General features: G+C 46.7%; 1 protein-coding gene across 2 annotated transcripts in view; it reads right to left on the reverse strand.

The window, feature by feature from the left end:
* ZBTB20 (zinc finger and BTB domain containing 20) overlaps window positions 1-13,373 on the reverse strand; it is a 4,633,203-nt gene that overhangs the window by 4,218,122 nt on the left and 401,708 nt on the right. The window contains exon 2 of one of the 2 annotated variants that reach the window (XM_069202644.1): window positions 6,731-6,847. The exons of the other annotated variant lie outside the window; for it this stretch is intronic. The gene's annotated coding sequence lies outside the window, so the exon portion shown is untranslated. The remainder of the gene's footprint in view (window positions 1-6,730; window positions 6,848-13,373) is intronic. 2 annotated transcript variants of the gene reach the window in all.

Below are 13,373 nucleotides of genomic sequence, written 5' to 3' on the forward strand. Positions count from 1 at the left end.
ACTGCTCTGTGGTCTGGAAGGGGGCACAATTGTACTGGTAACATCACCCACTGATGACAAAAAATCCTCTGGGGGGGGCATCTTCTGGCTCCTCCTCCTCAGCATCCTCCTCTAAATGGGCTTCTGCCCAGGCCCTCAGCACCACTTGAAAGTCCTCCTTTCTGGAGGCCCCTGGGGTGGGTACACTCATCTCCCTGCAGAACCCTTTTAACTGTTTGACAGCATATGTCTCAAACAGGGCTAGGTCAATATCTCCTGCTTGAGATCCAGCCTGAGACATGTTGAGTGAGGATTTAGGTTTAGAAAATTGGCAGGAAAAACAAATTTGCAAAAAGAGATAAAAATCAAGTTGACCTTCAACTGTGGGTAGGTAGTGAAATACTTAGCTACTGTATGTCACTGCACAAATACAAGTCCTATCCTCACCGCTGATCACCAATGTTAGAAATGGGGTCTTTGGTTGGCAGTCAGGTTATCCCTTGTCCAAGCAAGGACCCTCACTCTAGTCAGGGTAAGTCACACACAATCCAAATTATCCTGTGCCCACCCTCTGGTAGCTTGGCACTGAGCAGTCAGGCTTAACTTAGAAGGCAATGTGTAAAGTATTTGTGCAATAATTCATACAAGAACACAATATAGCAACACAAAAATACACCACACAGTGTTTAGAAAAATATATAATATTTATCTGGATATTTGCAGGTCAAAACGATAAAAGATGCAATAAGCAAATGTAGAGATATCACTGGGAAGTAATATAAAGTGTCTTAAGTCTTTTAAAAACAAAGGGGGTGATTCAGACTATGGCGGACGGCGGAGGCCGTCCGCCATAGTACCGCCGCCAAATGACCGCACCGCGGTCAAAAGACCGCGGCGGCCATTCAGACATTTCCTCTGGGCCGGCGGGCGCTCTCCAAAAGAGCGCCCGCCGGCCCAGAGGAAATGCCCCTGCAACGAGGATGCCGGCTCAGAATTGAGCCGGCGTAGTTGCAGGGGTGCGACGGGTGCAGTTGCACCCGTCGCGTATTTCAGTGTCTGCAAGGCAGACACTGAAATACTTAGCGGGGCCCTCTTACGGGGGCCCCTGCCGTGCCCATGCCAGGCCCAGGGGCCCCGCGGCACCCCCTACCGCCATCCTGTTCATGGCGGGTTTCCCGCCATGAACAGGATGGCGGTAGGGGCTGTCAGAATCCTCATGGCGGCGGAGCGCGCTCCGCCGCCATGAAGGATTCCCCCGAGCAGCGGTAAGTCGGCGGGAGCCCGCCGACTTGCCGCTTCTGACCGCGGCTGAACCGCTGCGGTCAGAATGCTCGTGGGAGCACCGCCAGCCTGTTGGCGGTGCTCCCGTGGTCGGTGGCCCTGGCGGCCACCGGCCGCCATGGTCAGAATGACCCCCAAAGTCTCTTTCAAGCAAAAAGTACCTGGTTTGAGTGAAAAATCTCTGCAAAGGGCCGCAGAGGAGGAGATGCGTGGAAAATGGTGTGTGCGTCGGTTTCGCCCATTCACACACGGACTTGCGTCGTTATTTTCCATGCGGGGAAGACGTTGCATCGATTTGTGGCAAGCAGACGGGTCTCCTCTTCGGGTCGTGGGGTTTTCAGGCACCCCGGGGTCTGTGCGTGGAATCCTGAGCTTGTTGACCAGCTGTGCGTCGTTCCGGTGGGCAATGCGGCGAAATTTCTCCCTCACGGCAGGTGCTGCGTTGATTTCCCCTCTGGAAGTCGGGCGACGTTGTCCAGGTGGGCCGTGCGTCGAAGTTCCGGTCGCACCGCAGGCGCCGCGTCGATCTTTTCCTCGGTTCGGCGAGCGGTGAAATTTTCACCGCAGCACAAGCTGTGCGTCGAATTTTTCGAGTCCAGTTGCAAGAGAGAAGTATTTTTGGTCCTGAGACTTCAGGGAACAGGAGGCAAGCTCTATCCAAGCCCTTGGAGAGCACTTCTGCAGCAAAGCAAGAGAGCAGCAAAACAGCAGGGCAACAGCAAGGCAGCAGTCCTCTGTAGAAAGCAGTCAGGTGAGTCCTTTAGACAGCCAGGCAGTTCTTGTCAGGGTGCAGGTTCTGGTTCAGGTTTCTTCTCCAGGAAGTGTCTGAGGTGGCAGGGCAGAGGCCCTGTTTTATACCCAAATGTGCCTTTGAAGTGGGGGAGACTTCAAGGAGTGGCTTAGAAGTGCACCAGGTCCCCTTTCAGTACAATCCTGGGGGTGGCAATCATTTTGTGCAAAGATTTGAGAAGTCACACACTTCGCAAAACTGTGGACGGCGAAGGTACAACCTCATCCTACATAGTATTCTGGACGGCAAGGAGTTGATACTTGTTTGGGTCCATTATGGACAGCTCTGATTTCACCCTTCTGGTTTGGAGTAACGTGCTGGAACTGGGCTGCTCAACCATTATTTAGGAGGAGGATGACTTTAATGTTGTGTTAGGTCTGATACAGGATAGATTGCAGACTGGAGAGCAGCTGCACCCCTGCGCATCGGCCCAGATTCCGGCTATCATGCAGCACAAGAGGCACAAGAAAAGGGGTGTTGTACTGGGTGCAGTGCCACTTTTCCTAAATCTGCCTCTTAGATTTTAGCAGACGGGCTGTCGCCATTGTGATGGAGTAACCATCCGCCAAAATCTAAATCAGGCCCAGAGTTAGCAAAACCCTAGTATTGCTGCTTTGAGACATGTAGACTAGCTCCTATCTTACTAAGATCATAGATGATCCAACCCCACTCCACTACCAGAGATATTATAAGAGTCATGACAAAGTACTACTCTCAACTTATTACTCAAATTCCACACTAAAACCTAGGCCCGTATTTATACTTCTTTTAGCGCCGCATTTGCACCGCTTTTTGACGCAAAACGGCGCAAACCTACAAAATACAATGGTATTTTGCAAATTTGCAGCGCAAAAAAAGTGTAAATACGGGCCCTAGTTTTTAACACCATTCAATTGCTATGACTGGATGATGCACTCAAACAGTAGATATGCACTTTAGGAGAAGGAGATTGTACAGGCAATAGGTGGCATGCCTAATGTTAAGGCACCCGGCCTGCAAATCCAATTTCATAAAAAATATGCTCAAATCTTGGCCCCATCACCTTAGGGCTATGTATGAGGAAGCATGGAGCTCAGGGGTTCTGTCTTCAACTCTTTGCGAAGCGCTCATAGTGATTATACTTAAGCCCGATAAACTGGCCACCTCAAGCGACTCCTACTGACCACTGTCTGACTGACTGCTGATGCTCCTCCCTAGTAAAGTATAACCAGACTAGTTCAGCTTTATGTTGGGCAGATCCACTGTCCTCAACTTGTGGACCTTATTCACTGAGATGGATAACATGACACCTGAACTTAGGGCCACTACTGTTTTTCTTAATGCTTCAGCTCCTTCAAGGGCCCTATCTCTTCTTGCTGCTAAAACGGATAGGCCTCAGCGGTGTGTACCTCCAGTGGATTAATCTGCTCTACACTGCACCGACTGCTCGCGTATGGGTAAATGACATAGTCTTGCCCACCTTCCCAATCAGCAGGGGCAGACGACAGGGCTGCCCACTTGTAGTCAATCATATTTGCCATTGCTATGGCGCCTCTGGAGGTCTACCCCCTCCAGCATCATGTTGCATGCGGGCTGCACTTTATGGCAGGGGGCTCATAATGTCTATACATGCAGATGATGTGACAGTGTGCACAAAGGAGCCGGACATTAAAGTACAGCCCATAATTTGGGAATTCATTTGATTTGGAAGGCTCACCAGGATCACTATTAACTGGTCTAAATTGATTATCTTCCCTCTAACAGCTCTCACATTGCATCCACCAAATATTTCCCCCTCAGGTGGGCTGATTTTGCTGTAAAATATCTGGAGATCTGGGTGAGCAGGGATAGAGGGGAATTGTGGAGAGAAAATTACGGACACACTGTGACTTGGGTGGAGGAGCAGATTCTAGGTGGCCAGGAGAAAAGCAATTCCCAAAATGATCCTACTCCCCAAGCTTCTATACCTTTTTGTCAATCTTCCACTGCCTCTGACATGTGCCTTTCTGGATAGACTGAGGCCCTTATTAATCACTCTGACTTAGGACAGCAGATGGCTAGGACTGACATGGGAGGTGCTGACTCTGCCATTCATTGGAGGGGGGGTCTGTACACCCCAGATGTGGACCTCTACTAGAACTGCGCACAAGCACACCAGTGGAAACAACTGTTGCCCTTCACCTCAAATGTGGCTACTAAGCAGGACCGCATTGTATCATGTCCACAGTAGCGCTGCTATCATTATGGCCCAGACTCGCTCAAAAGGCAGTACAGACACAGTAGGCTGCACAATCTGGGCTTGGGTGAGAGTCTGCAGAAGAGCTTGCATGCTGAATCTACATTCACTGCATATTCGCTGCCACAGAATCCAATTTTGCCCCACATGCTGGAGGAGAAGGCATGCTGGCAGAAGTGTCATTTCTTTCTAACAACTATGGTGGAGCTCTACCCAAACTCCACCTTCTTAGACATGGACACACTGAGGGACACTGTAGAATACACACCCCTAGATGTCCTCTCTTTTACTGACAGCAGAGTGTGTACTGGTGGGCACACCCAACATTCCCTCAGGGGCCTGCCAAGCTCCCTGCACTGGACATCTACTAAACTTAACTTCCCCAAAGAAACTCATTAATAGGCTCTACACCATAATTAGACCTCGCCCCTTGATAAACCTCCTTTGAAAAAAAAATGTTGTTCAGAGAGTTTCATTTTTGATTTGTGTTTTTGTAATTTAGCTTGGGTAGATATTGCTAATCTGGGCCAATTTTATTTCTGGATGACATTTTTTTAAATGGCGGATGTGCTGCAGTGATGACATACTATTTCAGGAACCATGAGACCTATATACTTCATTTCGGTGTCAAAACATATAGAGAAAGAAAATAACACCTCAAAGCAACCCTTTATCTGTGCAAATGTACTCTCTTTTCCAAATCATGTTTTATCAATTACATCACAGCAAAAAGAAAACTCCACTACACATGATGACTGCCCGGGCAATCTATGACAAGTGCAAAAGTAAAGAGCTAATCACTTCAATGAATAGGATTGGTGTATCAACAAGTTATAATGACATAATACGGAGCAGGAACTTGGCAGTAGCTCATAATGTAAAATCTTGTGAATCCAAGAGCCCACCAATTCCAAGTAACTTTATTAGGAAAGGATTTACAGCTGCTGCTTTTGATAATTTTGATTTTGAAGAAAGCTCTTCTTTGTCTGGAACATCCCGCACACATCATACTGCCATGGTGCTATTTCAAGACTGTACCAATGAAGAAGCTGCTGGAAAAAATGCTGTGTCAGCTATAAGCATAAAGAAACGAAGCTGCAAACTTGTAACCCAACTGCCTTGCCAGTGTGTGCAAAATCACAAGCCATCAACATGTCCCAGTCTACCAAATGGTTTCAAAGTGGCTGAGGACATGGATCTCCTTCTACCTGATGCTGCAAAGCTGATTTTACTGAATTTATCATATTGCTTATTCGGTGCAGACTGAAGGATAAAGAAAGCCAGTTCCTCATGGGCTGGAATTCATGTTCTGATCTTCCAAAATGCCGTCCCACTGAAAAAGGTTGGGTTTTTGCCAGTAATACCCTCTCCTATTAAGCCCATTTGAAGTGTGACCAATTGCCAGGATTGTGCTGATCCATTCATTCCCTAAAACACACTCCACTCTAATCCAACTACAGAGCCTGGCAAGTCTGACCACAAACCTAAAGAGATATATTCATTGGGTGCCTTTCTGAGATCCAATTCACAGCTATCTGTCCAGACTTACTTAGCCACACATTCAGCACAAAGTCTTTGGTGTAGACATACAGTCTATGATGTGCACTGAAATGTACTTCTTCAGCAAACAATTTTAATTGGCAGATAAATAACTAGGAGCTGCAGATGAGACTTGACAAGTGCCCAGACTGGGAACAAGAAAACTGGCATCTCAAGGAAACATTCTTCCACATAGAATATTGCTCTATAATAGGCGACACCTGCTGATATGGAGTCCTGTAAAGGGATGAAAATGATGACATTATGGGGTGCCTTGATTTCTAGTCAGCTAAGAAATGGGTTCGCCTAACCACTGGAACTGAAAAGTACACTGTGTTAGACCTTGATGCAGAGTACCCAGAAATCAACCCCACCCAATGACGGCATGCTTCTTGTGACACCAGCATGCCAGGAAGATACTGCCTTCTACAAAGAAAAAGAAAACATTTTGTGTATGCCAACTACTCTTCCAAAACCAACAGCCAGAGAAAGAAATTCCTGGAGGTCTGTCTTCACCTACGACTGGAACATAGATATCAACCCTGTTCTTGATAAGTCCACCTTGCTCAACAGATACTATGCTAATGGCAGGGCTATGCTGCATTTCTTGATGAAGGACCATAACCTATTAGACCTAAGGTCCCTCTTGCACGCAAATGACAGCACTACAACATTTGGTCCTGCGCACATAATACGTGGTACTGGATAGATACGTTTCTAAATTATATTCCATTGCCATGAGATGTATTGCATTGTGATATGGCATTAAAGACCACTCTGTGATACAGTAGACATCAGGCATGTAACACCCCTCCTGTCCAATAACATTTGAGAACCACCAGGTACAGAAATCTAGGGAAGAAAACAAACTTAGATCAACATGAATCATACATATGGGATGACAATCTGAAAGTGGTCTGAGTTACCTTGGAATGGATGTTATCAGCAGTAGGCAAACCAACATGGAGGGGACATCTGGCTTGAAACTCCTCTGTAGCCAAGCAGATCTCAGATAGGAACCGCTACAGATCAGAAACAGAGATCTGAAATCACAATACAACATAGGTCCATATTCCACTATGAGTCACAAGTTAGAAACAACATATTTGACTCTTAATTCTTTCTTTATGCAGGCAGTAAAACATTCTCTGATCACACTGAATTAGAAACACTGTAAGCGGAAGACAGCAGGTAGATTGTTGGCAGCTTAACTAAGACAAAGAGAGCCCCATTATGTCATGGCCAATAATACCCCAGTAGCCGTCACCTCCTGTTATGAGCAGCTATAGGATTCTAATTATTGCAGCGAAGTAGGCATAGAAGAGTACTTTGCAAGATTACTGAGATTACCCACACTGACAGATGAAGGCAGGGCACTACAAAAGGGTGAAATCACTATGGATGAAATCCTGGCAGCAATTTCTGATCTTCCAACATTCGTCTTAGCTGGGCTTTCTCCCCTGCCATTCCTCTAGGAACAATCTGATACTTTAGTCACATCTCCTCTGGCAGACAAGGCTCTTGTGCTTGACAGAGAAAAGGCCTTTGGTTGTGCAGAATGGGGACAAATTCGAGAGGGCTGACCTTGGTTGTGACTTGATTGATAAAGTCTGATGCTAATACGACTCACCATCTTCAACTGTGGAGGCAACTGTTTCTGTCCCTTATCCTCCAATATTTCAAATTGTTTGGACGCTAATGGGATGGTTTCCAGACTATATGGGGTCCTCATTTATGAATTATACTCCAAGCTGTTAGACCTGACAGCCTTAGGGTGGTCACCCCTAACTTTTTGCCTGCCTCCCTCCCCTTTTTGGACACTGTTTTTGCTGGCTTTTAGACTCTGCGCACTTTACCACTGCTAACCAGTGCTAAAGTGCATATGCTCTCTCCCTTTAAACATGGTAACCTTGGATCATACCTGATTGGACTATTTAATTTACTTATAAATCCCTAGTAATGTGCACTGTATGTGCCTAGGGCCTGTAGATTAAATGCTACTAGTGGCCCTGCAGCACTGGTTGTGCCACCACTTAAGTAGCCCCTTTACCTTGTCTCAGGCCTGGCATTGCAAGGCCTGTGTGTGCAGTTTCACTGTCACCTCGACTTAGCATTTAAAAGTACTTGCCAAGCCTAAATCTCCCCTTTTTCTATATATAAGTCACCTTTAATGCGTGCCCTAGGTAACCCCTAGAGCAGGGTGCTGTGTGGGTAAAAGGCAGGACATGTACCTGTGTAGTTTACATGCCCTGGTAGTGTAAAACTCCTAAATTCGTTTTTACACTACTGTGAGGCCTGCTCCCTTCATAGGCTAACATTGGGGCTGCCCTCATACATTATTGAAGAGGTAGCTGCTGATCTGAAAGGAGTAGGAAGGTCATATTTAGTATGGCCAGAATGGTAATACAAAATCCTGCTGACTGGTGAAGTTGGATTTAATATTACTATTCTAGAAATGCCACTTTTATAAAGTGAGCATTTCTTTGTACTTAAATCTTTCTGTGCCTTACATTCCACGTCTGGCTGGGTTTAGTTGGCAGCTCCTTGTGCATTCACTCAGACACACCCCAAACACAGGGTACTCAGCCTCACTTGCATACATCTGCATTTTGAATGGGTCTTCCTGGGCTGGGAGGGTGGAGGGCCTGCTCTGACACAAAGGACTACCACACCCCCTACTGGGACCCTGGCAGACAGGATTGAACTGAAAGGGGACCTGGTGCACTTCTAAGCCACTCTTTGAAGTCTCCCCCACTTCAAAGGCACATTTGGGTATAAAACAGGGCCTCTGCCCTACCACATCAGACACTTGCTGGAGAAGAAACCTGAACCAGAACCTGCATCCTGCCAAGAAGAACTGCCTGGCTGCCTAAAGGACTCACCTGACTGCTTTCTACAAAGGACTGCTACCTTGCTGTTGCCCTGCTGCCTTGCTGAACTCTTGTCTGAATGTAAAAGTGCTCTCCAAGGGCTTGGATAGAGCTTGCCTCCTGTTCCCTGAAGTCTCAGGGCCAAAAAGACTTCTCTTTTTCAACTGGATGCCTTGTGCGCCGAAATATTTGATGCACAGCTTGCACCGCGGTGAAAAATTCACTGCACGCCGATCCGGAAAGACGACGCTCGACGCGACGCCTGAGGTGCGACCGGAACTTCGACGCACGGCCTCGCCTGGACAACGCCGCCCGACTTAAGAGAGGAAATCGACGCAACGCCTGCCGTGAGGGAGAAGATTCCACGCACAGCCCACCGGAACGACGCGCAGCCGGATAACAAGCCTAGGATTCCACGCACAGACCCCGGGACATCTGGTAATCCCACGAACCACAGAAGGAGACTGTCCGCGTGCCGGAAAACGACGCATGACTTCCCCGCGTGAAAAATAACGACGCAAGTCCGTGTGTGAAGGGGCGAAACTGACGCACACACCATTTTTCCACGTATCTCCTCTTCTGCAGCCCTTTGCGGAGATTTTCCACTTTAAACCACGTACTATGTGCTTGAAAGAGACTTTGTTTGCTTTTTAAAGACTTAAGACACTTTGGCGGTCATTCTGACCCTGGCGGTCTTTGACCGCCAGGGCGGAGAACCGCGGGAGCACCGCCGACAGGCCGGCGGTGCTCCAATGGGGATTCCGACCGCGGCGGTAAAGCCACGGTCGGACCGGCACCACTGGCGGGCTCCCGCCAGTGTACCGCCGCCCCATTGAATCCTCCACGGCGGCGCAGCTTGCTGCACCGCCGCGGGGATTCCGACCCCCCCTACCGCCATCCAGATCCCGGCGGTCCGACCGCCGGGATCCGGATGGCGGTAGGGGGGGTCGCGGGGCCCCTGCAGTGCCCCTGCAGTGCCCATGCCACTGGCATGGGCATTGCAGGGGCCCCCGTAAGAGGGCCCCTACATGTATTTCACTGTCTGCTGCGCAGACAGTGAAATACGCGACGGGTGCAACTGCACCCGTCGCACAGCTTCCACTCCGCCGGGTCGATTCCGAGCCGGCTTCATCGTGGAAGCCTCTTTCCCGCTGGGCTGGCGGGCGGTCTGAAGGCGACCGCCCGCCAGCCCAGCGGGAAAGTCAGAATTACCGCTGCGGTCTTTCGACCGCGGAACGGTAATCTGACGGCGGGACTTTGGCGGGCGGCCTCCGCCGCCCGCCAAGGTCAGAATGAGGGCCTTTATATCACTTTTCAGTGATATCTCTACAATTTCATATTGCATCTTTTATCATTTTGAACTGCAAATACCCAGATAAATATTATATATTTTTCTAAACACTGTTGGTGTATTTTTGAGGTGCTATATTGTGTTATTGTATGATTTATTGCACAAATACTTTACACATTGCCTTCTAAGTTAAGCCTGACTGCTCAGTGCCAAGCTACCAGAGGGTGGGCACAGGATAATTGGGATTGTGTGTGACTTACCCTGACTAGAGTGAGGGTCCTTGCTTGGACAGGGGGTAAACGGACTGCCAACCAAAGACCCAATTTCTAACACAAGCCTATTGAAAACTCAACCAGGTTGATATGGCAGACTACCGCTTTCTAAGGAGTACTCTGAGGAAGACTGCTCTATGGTTACACATGACAAATTCTGTTATACTGAATTATGTGACTGAGATGCAGAATGTGTTATGCCCACAGTACAGAAATGTCAAACGTCATACAATGGTTAACAACATCTTTAAGCTACAGCAAATTGTGGAACTTTTAGGAGCATTTTTACAAGAAAGTGGTGCATCAGTCCTGATGCGCCACTTTTCTTGTGTCATCCTTGCCTCACCTAACAACACTATGGTTCCACCATATTTGCAATATGGTGCACTATGGCTGTGGTTACCAAAACAGCGTCAGAATTTTTGACACTGGTGTGGTGCTTTGCTGCCCTAGCATCAAAAATGTTGATGCTAATGCAACAAAGCACAGGGACGCCCACTGATTTAAATGGGTGCGTCATTTTAACGCCTGTCTTCAGCAGGCGTTAAAAATAGCGGAAGAAATGGCACAGTGAAATCCAGGACATTTTACTGTGCCATTTTTTCGGGCCTCCCCTGGCATACATTATGCCTGGCGCAGGCATAACATGGCGCAAGGGGTTACAAAGTGGTGCAATGCATGCATTGTGCCACTTTGTAAATATGGTGCCGGGAAACGGCCACCTTAACGCTGCTTTAGCATCATAAAAATGATGCTAAGGCAGCGTTAAGGCATTGCAAGCGGCTTGTAAATAAGCCCTTAGAGTGTAAGGTTACTTATGTTTGAAATTAAATTTTGATTTTGAGATATCAAAAATGTATCAGCCCGTGCTACTTGTGATATCTGAAAGGAATCAGCCTGTGCTAGTTGAGCTAATATGAACGTACCCATGTTTCGCCCAGCTTCTCAGGGTTATTGGGCATGGGTACCTTGAAGAAACTAGTATGAACTTAGACATCACTGGCGATTCAATCTTCCAGGGAGAGATGTACAGTGAAGAAGTGGAGCGCATAGAGACTGGCATTCTTCTCCCTGGCAATACCTTCCACATTTGCTCAGTGCAGAGATCTGCAGGAGGTCTCACCTGCTGCTTTTACACAAACACAAAGAAAGCCTTTTTGTTCTTCGAATGGTACAGCTTAGGGAAAGAATTATTTCCCAAGAAGAAAGACTTCTGGTATTTTTTTATACCACTGTTACAATTATATTGATAAACTCACACACTTTTTATGTGTACACAACATAGGGGGGAACGAAGCACAGTAGAAGAGGTTCCGTAAACACCCATAGAAGAAATACTGGGGCGCTACTCAAATCTTCCACCTGAATTCTCCTGCTAACAAGGATTTGCTCCACGCATGTAATCAGTCCTGATTTAGCCTGAAAACTGTACCTGTTTCCAGAAATGGTTGTTAGCATGTTGTGCTTTTAGCCCGTGCTACAACGAAACAGTGTTGTTTCCGCTGTTCTCGTCCTCGTTTGGTTAAAAGTCTACTTCCCCATCTAATATGACTCGTTTGTTCAGCTCACTGTTACAGTTTAGTTACTGACCTACAACTCCTTGTGAACTCTCTTTACCTCGATGGGGAGGTGTTGTAAATAAATTTGGGAGAGTAGGCTAAGGTTTGGAATTGTAATCCAAACCACCCGCTTGGGAAATAAAAGATTTTGGAGTTAAGCGAACTTTGAGAGAGGAATGATATCTGCGGCCTCGTCATTCCGCAGAAAGTGAGATGAAAACACGGTAACTGATGCAGTTTATGACCATGTGGAATTATGGTACACTGTGCCACCGATGGCCGAACCCTGAAATTTATTTTTTAATTTCAATTTAAACCAAATTCTGACTGATATCTTCTTACTAGCATTATTTCTCATCCTTTAAATTTGTCTCACGTCCTTCTCATAAAAACATAATCTCTCATCCTTCCACTTTGTCTCATGTGCCAGAAACGTTTTTTCCATTTATCTGAAGAAGGTTCATCTGATAATGTAAAACCATGGGAAAAGTGACCCAATGCTCTATCGAATAATTGTTCATCTCTCAACATGACACAGCCACACACAGAGTCACCACTTTTTATCTCCTCTTAACAGAAAATATTATTTCATGTGCAGATTGGCTACAGAACCCATATCAACCTTATCAAAGTCTGTTTGAAATGCAAAAAGGCATATACTGGATGCCCTTTACTTTCCACACATTTCCCGAGATATTTTTTGCATCACTGTAATACTATAGGCCAAAATTAAACCAATTTTTTAGCAGAATTATCCACGACTATTCTCCGAAACTTGTATATGCTGCTTGACAGATGCTGCAAATAAATTACCAGTTACGTTAGGCAGCTGTAGTTTTCTGGGTTAGGATAAGATCCTTTCTTGTGATGAGGGAGAGTAGTATTCGGCTTCCAACACTCCTCTTCAAGTGAGAGATAGGAGTTCATTAGAGGACTAGATTGATTACACATAATTTATCCATTCAGATTCGTGAACTGAGATTGCTACTTTTTAGTCTGAAATCATAGTGAGGATTCCGCAGAAAATATCGGCGGTTGTGGTAGACAATCAGATTTGGTGTCAAAGGTCCTCCTAGCCTCATATTTCAGCTTTCTAACATTGTATCTTGGGATCTTAATTTTCTGATCTCAGTCCTACTTTAAAAATTGGCTACGGACTTTTTAATAATTGTATTGTTGTGTCTCGCAGGAGGAACATATCTCGTACATAATAAAATACACTTGAACTCATATGCACGTAATATGGTTGACATCAAGTTCATAAAGGCCAAGAAATTAGAATACCATCATTCCACAATAATTCTGTTTACGCATACTAAAAACCTCTACGTGGGACAAGTGCCGAGGGCCACAGGTGGTCCCCTGCAACACCCATGGGATGCCATGCTCATGGGATGGGAAGTGCAGGGGCCCCCTGCCCAGCATCATGGGATGGCCAGTGCATGGACCCCCTGCCCAGCTCTATCGGAATGCGTACTGTATGCTTAGCAGACAGTGCGCGTTTGGAAGGTGATGGTTAGCCCCCTTTGTGCTACGATATATCTCTTGGCTCCTTTAAGTGATCTGAGTGCTATCTC

This window comes from Pleurodeles waltl, chromosome 8 (assembly GCF_031143425.1).
Source record: "Pleurodeles waltl isolate 20211129_DDA chromosome 8, aPleWal1.hap1.20221129, whole genome shotgun sequence".
Lineage (NCBI taxonomy): Eukaryota > Metazoa > Chordata > Amphibia > Caudata > Salamandridae > Pleurodeles > Pleurodeles waltl.